At 43.2% G+C, this 12,375-nt stretch overlaps 1 long non-coding RNA gene across 8 annotated transcripts in view; it reads right to left on the bottom strand.

Moving 5' to 3' along the window:
• Positions 1-10,351: 10,351 nt before the first annotated feature.
• Positions 10,352-12,375, bottom strand: part of LOC148108645 (uncharacterized) — a 95,665-nt gene continuing 93,641 nt past the window's right edge. For 7 of the 8 annotated variants that reach the window (XR_015727123.1, XR_015727125.1, XR_015727127.1 and 4 more), the window contains one exon: positions 10,352-12,307. This is a non-coding gene — a long non-coding RNA (uncharacterized LOC148108645). The remainder of the gene's footprint in view (positions 12,308-12,375) is intronic. The other variant, XR_015727122.1, reaches the window with a different exon arrangement.

Consider the following 12,375-nt stretch of genomic DNA (forward strand, 5'->3'; position numbering starts at 1 on the left):
GTGAGATATAACTCGAAATTAGATTAAAAATGGGGTAAGAACTGAATCAAGGACTATTCCTGGATTTCTACTTCATGTAATGGATGTCATTTGCTGAGATAGGAAATTAGAAGAGTCCCAGGTTTAGGGCAAAAGATAACTGATTTGTTTTGAACATATTGCAAGGGACATACCTTTGAAACATCCTAGTGGAGATGTCTAGAAGGTAGTTACGTGTCTGAATTGGAACTCAAAAAGAGAACTGGGAAGAAATTATTGAAGCCACAGCCTTGAAAAGACTTACTTAGGAGAGGAGGCAAAGAGCCAGGGCTAGATCTTGAGTAACTTTATACTGTGTGTGGGCAGAGATGGAAAACCCAACAAAGGAAATGCAGCCATAGCCAGAGACATATGAGGAAAAGTAGGACATTGTTGTCTCATAATATCAACAGAAGAGAATATATGTTTTTAAAAGGCACTGATCGACAGGGCGGATTGCTATGGAGAACTCAGTAAATGAGCACTGAAATAGTTCTTCAGATCCAGCTACATAGAAGCTGTCGGTGACCTTAACAAGAGCTGTTTATGGCTATGAGTCATGAAGTTTAAGCAAATTGGAGTAAACTGGGAATAAGGAGGAGGCGAGGTAAAAGAAAAGGTGCTTGTAATCGTAATAACATTAGCATCCGCTCATAACATTTCCTGTGTTGCAGGCACTATTTTAAATCATAACTCATTTAGCCCTTACAACGACCCTGTAAGAAACACCCGGTGGCTCTACTCTTCCTTCATGGAGAGGCTCAATACCTTGTCCCACATCACACACAAAGACACTTTTCTGAAAAAGTTTTGTGCACAGAGAGGAGAGATTTATCTAGGAAAGTAGCTGGAGGGGTTGACTTGTTTTTAACCCTCAGAGGGAACCCTTGATTTGTTTATGCAGTGATAGGAAAATGTGCTTTATCCCCTCAGAGAAGTGGGGATATGGCTCCCCTTTATACCTATCAGGAGAAATGGAGGTCATCTCCCAATCGTGGTTCAGGAGACACTGAGCCCTGTTCCACTCACCAAGGAGGGTCAGAATGGGAAATGCTTTGTGTAAAGTTATCTTTTGCCCAAGAATTTAATTTTACTTGTGTGTCTGTGTAAGAGTAAAAAGAATGACTTTGAATCTTTAGTTAAGGAGCGGAACTCAGGGTGGGCAATTATCAGCTTTGTGTACTCTAGTTTTATGATATTCGGGAAGTTGTGGCCTCCTACCTCTGAAACCAGGATTAAATGTTGCTTCTCTAAGAGGCCTTCTCGGATTCTCCCAAGGAAATCTCCATGTACCCCCCGAACCCTGGGCAGCCCTTCTCGTAACACTCATCCTACTGACCACCTGTTCAGTCTGTGTCTCCCACCCCCGTCCCTGCCATTAGGCCCCACAGAGGACTGTGCCTGCCTTGTTCTTGGCACTATCCCCAGCCCCTGGCGCGGGGCCTGGCACGTGAACCAGTGAGCGACCTTAAAATCTCCACATTAAGTTCAAGTGAAACTATGTTTTTGCCATTTTGTGTTAATTTCCAACTTAACGACCCTCTAGATGCTACATTTCCAAAGCATGTAGTTCGCCGAAGCATTTCTGCTCCTGCACAGCTTGAGCTGAGCTTCAAACCGACTTGAAATGAGAAGGCTGGAAATTATAGCCAGGTTACCGACGAGGAATTTCAGCTTCAAGAGAGGAAGTGAACGTCTCGTGGGCACGCATCTAGCCAGGGTGTCGGCACTGGGCACTCTGCTACTGTCATGTTCACCAAATGTCATTGGACAGCGTGCTCTGTATTCTATTATTGAAAGCTTGAGTGGGTTGCAAAGCGATGGCTGAGTCACTTTGAAATACCTACTTCTTCCTTCTCCTTTATTCTTGGTGTCACCTGCCCTAGTAGAATTAGGATACAGACCTCCCACGACCGCACCGTCTGCGCAAGGAAGTGGGGAAGGTCTAGAAAGTGTCCCTACAGGGGCCCAGTGACCCTCAACACTTTGTTTCCCTCATGGGAGGCAGGAAGCTCTGATAGGGCCATCCCTGTTTTTTCTAGCATCATTCTGACCTTTAGCAAGAATTATGGGAAAATGTTGGCAACAGAAGACAGAAAAAAAGTCAGCTATGGGGGCAGTGATTGGGGGTCCCAAGTTCCTCTCTTTCCTGGGCGGGTTAGCCATCAGAGGAAACAAGGGAAGGGTTGTGTGTGTGTGGAGGAGGCATGGTGGTGGTGTTGGGCACCCACTCCGATCTCAAACCTCTGAGAAGTAGGCGTGAAAGAATCATATCGTATCACGACATACAAAACACAGAAGGTGGGTTTGGAGCGGAGAGAAAGTATCTTAATAACTGGCACACCTAGGATGAGTCATGCCCTGGGTCTGAGGACTGACATTGGAGGGATAATGAGAATTCTGTGAAAGGCAGCCTGGTGAATCACAATTTCTTGGTCCCTCAGTTTCCAAACCTGAAAAATAAAAATAAGGATAAAAATCTTCCTGGTGAGGTGGTTGAGAGGATTAATCAAGATGATATATGTAAAAGACATGGTCCAGAGACAGGTTGTTGGTAGATTATTGTTTTCCAGCTCCTGTGTGCCTCGAAGGGGGGAGAGTGTGGAAATGAAGTAAGAAGGGAAGAGGCTGTCAATGTCTTAAGGGAAGGTTATTTCTAGGCTTGAGAGGGTATAGCTGCTGACAGATGTTGGGGGTGTAGCTGGCTTTAAGGATTTGGATTTGATAAAACTGAGAAAAATATTTATTGGAATTATTTTCTACATCTCATAAGAAAGGGCCGCAACCAAGAAATACATATTTAAATTTAAAGAAAAAAATTGGAAAATTGTGTTGTATGTGCACATCCTGGTTTCTTTTGGGTGAGCCTCACTATTTTTTGCCCTTTAACATTTTTGTTCTCCTGAAACAAACGGACTCATCCCATGTACACATCTACCCCATACAACTATGGCGAACGACTATTAAATTCAGTCATTCTAGTTCCCTTGGGAGGTCTCCTGCCAATTGAGTAATTTATTTCACCTGGGCTCTTACATTTTTAGAGCCATTAATGCCTATCAGTAAATAGCAGTGTATTCTCCATAAGTCGTTTGGAATTTCAGACTTCCTGAATTTAGAGTAGGCGCCCAGGGTAAGGCATATATTTGCGTACTAATGCTTTTTACCAGGTCACAGTGTCCTATTTAAGCTCTCAATTGATTCATCCCTCAAGATCTGTCTGGAAATAAAGAGGGCTCTGTTAATTGTTCTTGTTTACCATGGACGTTAACCACTGTTTGATCTGTAGCTATGGCATTCTCATAACAATCCGATTTACGAATGAGGTATGAACACCTTATCTGAAAAGAAATCTTATGAAGGCACATACACGTGAAGAAAAAATACATGGGGCCAGTTTTGAGGATTTCAAAGGAAAGGCAATATATAATTCCAAATTTTTCATTAGTGTCCATTTCTCTACAGAGAAATGGGAGCTTATATGTGTTTATCCACGAAGATAGATGTCTTCAAAGGTGGATAGCATTTTACAAATGTATATGCTGATTTGAATAGTCATTCCCACAGAGTCTCCCAATGACAATTCTGTGTTAGCTCTAGAGAGGCACAAGATCTTATTCTTTGGTGAAAAGACCAGCAATCTAATTGTTTTACTTGTATTCAAAGAAATGCAATGGATCCTACTAGTTTCTTTCTTGGCTTGTAATTCTATGAAATTCAGAAAGAAGATAAATGTGAAGGAGCCAGATTGTGCAAGAGAGACTAAAATAAACAAAAGGTTCTAGAACAAGTTAATACAGCAAGTGGAACACGTAGTTCAACTTGGAAGTTACATCCTACGCACCATAAATATGGCTAATCTCTCAACATCAAGAGATACTCTCGCGGACATTCTGACATTCATTTTAATGAGGAACAGGTAGGCTCTGAGAGGTAAGAGCCTGGTGTGCTCTGATTCCTATTAGTTGACTCATAGTTTTTAAATATTTTCAGGTGCTGACTTGAGAGCAGTGCTGAGACCCTCACTCCTAGCCTTGCCTGCAGCCAGTAGAATGACCTTGGAACTTCATTTCCTATGTAGAACAGGGGAATTAAAGTATATGATTTTAGACTTCCATTTCTAAAATAATTTATTGCATCCTAGAATTCTACAACCAATGTTGAAAAAGTAAATAAAGACAGTACAATTTGACACCCTTGGAAGAATAAGGCAAAAGAACCAAGAGAGCAAGGGAACTGGTTAACTTGGCAGAAATAGCATAATTCTGATTTTTAAAAGTCTAGCAGGAAGTTTCTGACATCTCCTATCTGCTAGGAGTGTGGACTGGTACATCACACTCGGAAAGCAATTTGGGAATATATGCCCATAAACTTCTTATACAGCATTTCACAGTAAAGAAATTTATCTTAAGCAAGAACTGGCATAAAAGTGATAGGCAAAAATGCACGTCGCAGTACTCTAAGAGGGGAAACTGGAAAACCAAGCCGTATGTCGTACAAGAATATGGTGCTTAAAGCACGGCTCACTCACGTGGTGACACAGAAGTGATGCTTTGTTGTCATGCTATAGAATGCCAGGGTCTCGACATGTAGATGCCAGGAAGTGCCAGATAAGTACTACTGCACTCAACAAATATTTCGGTGTCTACTATGTGCAGATACAATTCTAGGCTCTGGGGATAAAGCAGTCCTGGCCTCCTGGAGCTTATTTCCAATGAGGAAAGATAATCATCAGTCATTATTTGAAAAGCAGGTAAGTATTGAGTACATCAGATGACGGAAAGTGTCAGCTGTGGATAAAGATGAATACGGATAAGGTGGTGGATGTCTGGAGGAGGAGGGGACTTAGTGTTTTATAGAGGGTAGTCTCACTGACAAGGAGACTTTTGTGAGAGACCTGAGCAGTAAGAAGTAAGATATGTAAATATCCAAGAAGAGTGTTCCGGGGAGAGGGAACAGTAATTCCAAAGGCCTGAAGTAGAAGCACATTTGGTACATTCACGAAATACCACAAAGTCAGTGGGACTGGACTGGATGAGCGACGGACAGGCGCCGAGGTTGGAGAGTGGGGGTGAGCACAGGCCATGTGGGGCCTTGTGGGTGATTACAAAGACTTTGAACTTAATTAAGCAAGCAAGTAAGTCATGATAAGGACTGAAGGTAGAAAGAAAGGTAAGGGGGCCTGGCATCAGGGGCCTGTGTCTCTGGTTGGTCATGTGTCTTGGATCCTGCTTCCAGTAAAATCATGAGAGATGTTCTTAAACCTCATTCCACTCCACCCCTTGACCATCAGCATTTCAAAGCCAAGGGCAGTCTAATCTAGAGAACAGGGTCTGGACAGCCCTTTCTGGCATAGTCACCCTTGGGAGATCTGAGTCCCAGAATGGAGATGAGAAACCTGAAGCTCTTGACCAAGAGGGTCACATTATGTGGTGCTCATGGAGGTTTGGGGCTCTGTTCTCTTGTGTGGACCCCACTGTGACCCAGAGCTGATGGTGGGACCTCCCCCTTAGTCTCACCTTACATGCACAGGAGAGTGACTCTGGTGATAAAGGCAGGCAAGTGGGTGTGTGGGCCCACCTGAGCCCATCCCACTCGGGTAAAGACACCTCAGGGGACATGCCTCCTTGGTGAGGTCCAAATTGTGACTAAAAAGATAAGGCTTTGCTATTTGAACCATGGATTCAGAGTAGCTGGGACCATCCAAGAAATGAGAGAGAATTCTGAACTCTATTTCACCTTCTCAGGGGGCCTCACAGTTCCAACAATTGCAACACTTGGGATTGGGACGTGTAGGACAATTTGGCTTTTCTTAAACTGCTCAGTCCCAGATCCCATGAACGTTATCCTCTATCGATTAAGGTGATGTTGTTGGTGAAAGCTTGGGTCTCCTGCTTCTGCAGTGACCACTGGCAAGACGGAGATGGATTCACTCAGTTGTGGGGTGAGATCCCTTTTTACCAGCAGCATTCTGTTCCACTGGCCAACATATTTATAGCACTTCACACCGGCTGGAAAGGCCAGTGGAAGACTCACTATCCAGAGCTGTTGGGGGATGCTGAGCCCTTCTCAGAAGCAACCACTATTGCACAAGTGACCTCATAGTTCCAGCAAGTACTGCAGTTTCATTACAATCACACAAAAATAAAGGAGGGGAAAAACTGAGCGAATCCATGCCCATCCTTGAAATCACGGGCATGCTGGCAACTTAGACTCATCCTATCCCACTTGGGTGATAGCTAATTGCAGCCCACTGAGACTCAGCAGTGATTAATTAATGTAAGCAAGTGTGTCCATTAAAATCTACTGTCTGCTTTTAATGGTACTTGGGAAGATATTTAGAAGTAAATATGTTCTCCTGGGTAGAATACTTTGTAGGATGGAAAATTTTCCAAGAACCACTCACTTGAGCTTTTCATAAATTCCTTGATAAATTAATATTTAAATCCTTGGCCCTTGCCTATGGAAATCTGGCTGCTGTTTTTAAATCCTCACACGGCTCTTATCCTGATTTTAGGGAACTTTCTCTGCTCTGGATCCCTATAGTAATTTCATATACACCATTCATTACATGTTATCTTGACTGACTTAGTAATGTTTAGTCACTACAGAATTAAACTCTCCTTGCAGTTCACCTTTAACTGTGTATGTGTGTTGGCTATTTTCTATTTCCCTATCCATACAATATATTTCTTAAGGTGATATGGCCTCTACTTCTCTATTTCCTTCCATCTACCTCCTTCTTTCCTTTCCCACTCATTTATTCACAACTACCTGAATACTTACCTCACGTCCCTAAGCATCAGGGACATTACTAGATTCTGGGATATACAGAGGTAAGCATGGGGTTTAAAGAACAAATTTGGGGCACCTGGGTGGCTCAGTCGGTTAAGCATGCGACTCTTGATTTCGGCTCAGGTCATGATCTCAGGGTCGTGAGATCAAGCTCTGAGTCGGGGTTTGTGCTGGGCACCGAGCCTGCTTAAGATTTTTTCTCTCCCTTTGCCCCTCCCCGCCTTTCTAAAAATAAATAAATAAATAAATAGGAGCACCCAGGTGGCTCAGTGTGTTAAGCTGCTCACTCTTGGTTTCAGCTCAGGTCATGATCTCATGGGTCCTAAGACTGAGCCCCATGTAGGGCTCCCTGCTCAGCAGGGAGTCTACTTGAGATTCTCTCCCTTTGCCCCTCCCCCCACTTGTACACTCACTCTCTCTCTCAAATAAATAAATAAATTGTAATAAATAGATAAATAAATTCAATTATAATAAAATAATTCCAGATATAGATATGATGTCATTAATTTTCATTATCTTCCATATTTTACAGCAATACACTGACACCATTCTGTAATTTTTTTAAAGTTTCAGCATTTGTGTACTTGTCAAGTCCTTTTCTTTATTCACATGTATTCTATAGACTTTAGTGATAAAGTCAAATGATAACTTCTCCCTGTTTAGAAGTTAAACCAGCGTCAAAGTTATGACTGAACTGACAAATTTCTCCAAGCACACTGATATGCAAATGCAGGGAGGCTGCAGCTCAGGCTTGCCAGTGGGCAGTTTCTGAGGAAAAGGCACCATTTATCTTACTGGGGCAGCCCAGACATTTTCAGAGCACAAGCTAAAATCCCATTGTGTGGAGGAAATGGAGAGGCAAAAGATAACAAAAATAATCTTTATTAGAATTCTCATTGAAAAAAATACAGAAAACCAGTAAAAAGGAGTATAGGTCAACAGTCAATATTAAAACAGTTCAAGGAAATATATATATATATATCTATATACAGAAAAAAAAGAACAGTGAAATAGGTCAATCATCAACATTAAAACAGTTCATTAAAAAGAAAAGAAAAGAAAAGAAAAGAAAAGAAAAGAAAAGGAAGCTATGAATCCAACCGAGGCATTTAAGCCACATATGGAAAGGAGGTACGACTAGACATTCTAGAAGAACTGTTTTCTCTCTCAAAGGTACTGTTTTTAGACCAATGTCTGAAGGGAAGGGAAGACAGAAAATGGGGAGAGAGGGGAAGGGAAGAGGGAAGAAAGGGAGGCAAATAGAAACACTAGTATCTCATAGGCTTTTTTCCCAACACGCTCAATCATTTGCTAGGTACTGTATGCATTACTTCATTTAATCCTTACAACAACCCTGCGAGGTGTATTACAGGAGGTTCATGGAGGTTAAATGACTTGCCCCAGGGCTTGAAGTTGAAGTTGCAGAGAGAGGAGAACCCAGCTCCACCGGAAAGCCCTCTTCCCGCCCTCTCACAGCAGGTGTTTCTTTTCCGAGCTACACCTGGACTCGGAACCGGAAGGCTTAGCGGATGGATGTGTCTGACGAGGTGTCGATCTAGCCCATGCTACGGATACCTTTTTGGAGCTTGGGAGTAGAGCAATCTGGACCACTTTTCCAAGAGGGCAAGTCTGATTTGACTATTTCTTCTTTGTTTCAGAATAGAGACCACCACAGGAGAAAGAAGCCATAGGAGGACTGACGGCTGCCTACCAGACTGGTGGGCTCGTAACAGTTCTCCTAGAGCGCACTGGTTAACCGAAGACGGAGAAAAATGTATGATAAACGGAAATGTGCAAACCCGAACGTGCATGTAAATCGATGATCACGAAGATGAATCAACTCTCATAACCTAGATTCCTTAGCTGTCAGACATCTAAGGATAAAGGAACTCAAACACCAAGCATGTAGCAGAGCTACCGCTAAATCATTGCTCCATCACGTTCACAGCCGCACAGGCAACGTTTTCTATCCTGATGGCCCCTTCTTAGTTGATGATTTTTCACAATGTATTTCATGGCTTCCATCCCTACATGAGACTTTATTACTATCACATAGGAATAAAAAGCCATAAAGCACTAGAGTGAATTTATCTTGGTCGGATGCAAAACTTATTTTCTTCACATGACTTCACAACCATTTCAAAGCTAACCAATCATTTCATGCTACATTAAAGAACATTTTAAACTACACATAAGTGACAGGAAGCACACTTAAATTGTGACATCACAAATTAACAAGATGTTATCCTTCAACGACATTCTTAGCTACAAGGACCAAGAAACAAGACCAGAGACACTCGGCAACACTCAACCATCGGGTTCACCGAAAACAAAGGACACTGGGAAGAATTCCTAGAGAAAATCTCATCACTTTGACATTGGACTTGGAAACACAGGAGGAAAGACGGAAGACAGACAAATCACTGACGCGAACTGAAACCAGGGGATTTCTTTCAAGCCTCTTGCTTCACCTTCTTCCCCAGGAAGCTTTGCTACATGGCCCACTGCCAGCTTTCAGACTTTTCGTTCTGGAGCAGGTGGACAGGGGGGACCTTAGCACCTGCTTACACTAAGTCAGCACTAAGCCTTCTACACCTAAATAACAAAAAAGAAAAAAGCGAGCTAGCGAGAGAAACCCTACAGCACGCTAAGAGACCACAAGTGCTAACAGCTCATCTGCAGACCCCTTCGGAGGCTGAAGCCACCCCCCCACCCACACCTGTAGAAGCCAATATCCATGCCAGAAACAATACAGTGCACTAAAGCTCTCAGTGATTGAAATGACTTGGGCCCAGAGCCCAAGAATATTCTTTATGCTGCATTAAAGTGACATTGCTCTTGGAATTATTAATGCACTTATAAGTGAGCACACTGAAACGAAGTCTCTGTGACCACTGATAACTCAATGCCATAAGTTCCCACGGGTTTTCTGGCCTTTCAAAAATAAACTTGGAATGCCTATTTACAAACTCCTAAAACGGGGCCCCAGACTAATAAGCACTGCCCTTTGCTTTTTTTTAAAAAAAAATACTGTATTATTCAAATTCCAATAAAAGAAACAAGAACTTGAGTTTCACATGAGGATCAAGGTCTAGGCAAGCTATTTCCACCTGGAGGTTACTCTAATGAAATCTTGGTTTATGTGAATCACAGGGAGGAGACTGGAAATAGTTAAATGAAAGGAAGTGCATACATAAATTCAATTATCATGCATGAAACATGCAAATGATTTAAGCACTGCATCTGAAACTCTACTTTATATTCATTAATCTCAGGTTGCACTTTTGAAGGAGAAAGACATGCTAATTGGGTCCAGATTAATGCACTCCCAAACCTCTCCAATTTGTTTTTAGGTGAGGGTTAAATGATATGTATTAAAATAAACACAGCTGCTCCTCTGCCTCCACCTCCCACCTCCCCCACTCCACCTCTACCTCTGCCCCCAGCTGCCTCCCTTCCTCTACCTCACCCACCCAGCTGCCTCCCCTCCCTGCCAGCAGCCCACTCCAGCTGCCTCCCCTCCCCCGCCGTAGGCCATTCCCAGCAGGCTCCCCGCCCCTGCCACACCTCTCTTCGGGTAGGGAAGGAATTAAAAAGCCCTAACATCTTCCTTTAGAAAAGACACTGGATGAACCAGCCTCTTAGCCTTTTCTATCTTTCCCGGCTAGCCACCCTACTGCAGAAAGAGCATCGAAAGGACATCGCATCCTGATGATGCCTAACTGTGGCGTTGAGAATGTGCACAGATGGGCAAGCTGCCTAGCGTTTCCATGGACAGTGGGTTCTTTCTACAAGTTTGGGCCTGCGTCCTTGGACCAGTATGTTCTGAAGGGTAGTTTCAGAGTGTCCCGGCATGTCCTTGCTTGAAGCCAAACTTGCTCAGGTTGACATGGCGATTCTGTGACTCAGTTATGTGGGAAACTAGAGAATCAAGAGAAAACCTGGGGTTTTTGGTTGCTGCTCTTGCCCTGTGGCTCACTGGGCTAGCAGAGACCGGCATAGAGCAGAGGGTCCTCAAAAGGTCTTTGGAAAGGATTCCCTGCTTTCCCTTTTCTTCCTCCTCCCTGGCAATATTATCCCTAAAAGAAGAACATTACTTACATATTTACTTATTTATTTGTTTATTTTTATTTCTTGGAAACATTAGTTTGGGACACAAAGAAATAACATGTTTTGGGGGGAAATCGTAGCTTGTGAATAATGACTCTTTTAAAATAGCAAAACACCCAATATTTCTTTTCTTGGTTTCCTGGGCCTGGTCTTTAGAAAAATAAGACAAAAGAAGAGGAACTACGGCCTCCTGGGAACAGACTTGGGCACAGCGGCAGGATGGAAGGGTCCTCTCTGAAGGAGCAAGGCACCAAGGAGTTAAACCAGGCACTGGGCGGGGAGGGGGGGGCGGGGAAGAAGCCTTCAAACTAATTTCACACTGAAAGTGATGTTTAATTTGAATCATGCTCTTCCCAAAGGGAAAAGGTTAGTCTCATCACTGGGCTCGTATCCTCCTCCCCTTTCTCCTTTCATATGAATTGAAAATTCAGATTGACCATTAATCATGATGTGACACATCCTTTTTTTCCTGGTCCAAAAATCAAATGAAAGCCTGGGACCACATCTGAGAATGCATTGGCTTGGCCAAACCCCCCAACCTACGTGCACAACGGAGAGATGACAAGAACAAGGGCACATACGTACACAGAGACAGAAAGTACTGGACAGGCACTCACAGCGAGACACAGAAACATGTATGCGATCAACAGCCATCGGCTCGGGGAGCCTCTCTGCCTAAATTGATTTTTGCATATTTGCAAATGTAAAATTAGTCATAGTAAATAACAACAAGGATGAGGCCGATATTAAATCTGTCAACGTCCTGACAAATGCTCTGAGCACTCTTTAGTCAGGAAAGACACTCAGGATCGTCAACGCTCCTGAAAGAGGAAATGATTACACGCTAACCAAACCCTAAGTACAAGCTAAAGATATTCGCTTCATGAAGCCATTCCTCAACTAGCCCCTTGGCACTTGCTGGAATTATTCGCAGCACGAGCTCTACTTTCTCATTTTCTGCTGACTCCATGTGGGTAATTTCTTTCTCATGATTAAAAGTGAGCTTGGCACATCCTTCAAAGCGTGGCTTTAGGTGTGGTCGGGCCCCGGCGCATCCTTTGTCTAAGGCAGGCTGCTAATAACTCATCAGCGGACGGGCGGGCCAGGGGAATAGTCAGGCACCTAAAATGATTTTTTTTAAAGGCAAACTTTATAGGTATCTTTATATAAACATATTTTTATACGGAAACATGCAGCCGACAGATGAAATGAACTGTTTACCTTGGAAAAGAATAGGCAGGCTTTTCTCTTCCAAATCATCACTCCGGCCTTTCTGAATGTCATCCAAAAGCGATTCTGCTTCCTTCGACTTATCCAGCATCTGAGGCTGTGAGATAACCCTCGTCGCACTGGCCTCCTTCCCCAGCCCTTCATTATTAGCCTCCTGGTGGGTGAGATAGAATACAGTGAATGTAATAACCGTACTTCACACAACAGGCTCGCTCTCTCTTT

The sequence above is a fragment of the Ursus americanus genome, chromosome 17 (genome assembly GCF_024610735.1).
Source record: "Ursus americanus isolate L20-20 chromosome 17, mUrsAme1.1.p, whole genome shotgun sequence".
Lineage (NCBI taxonomy): Eukaryota > Metazoa > Chordata > Mammalia > Carnivora > Ursidae > Ursus > Ursus americanus.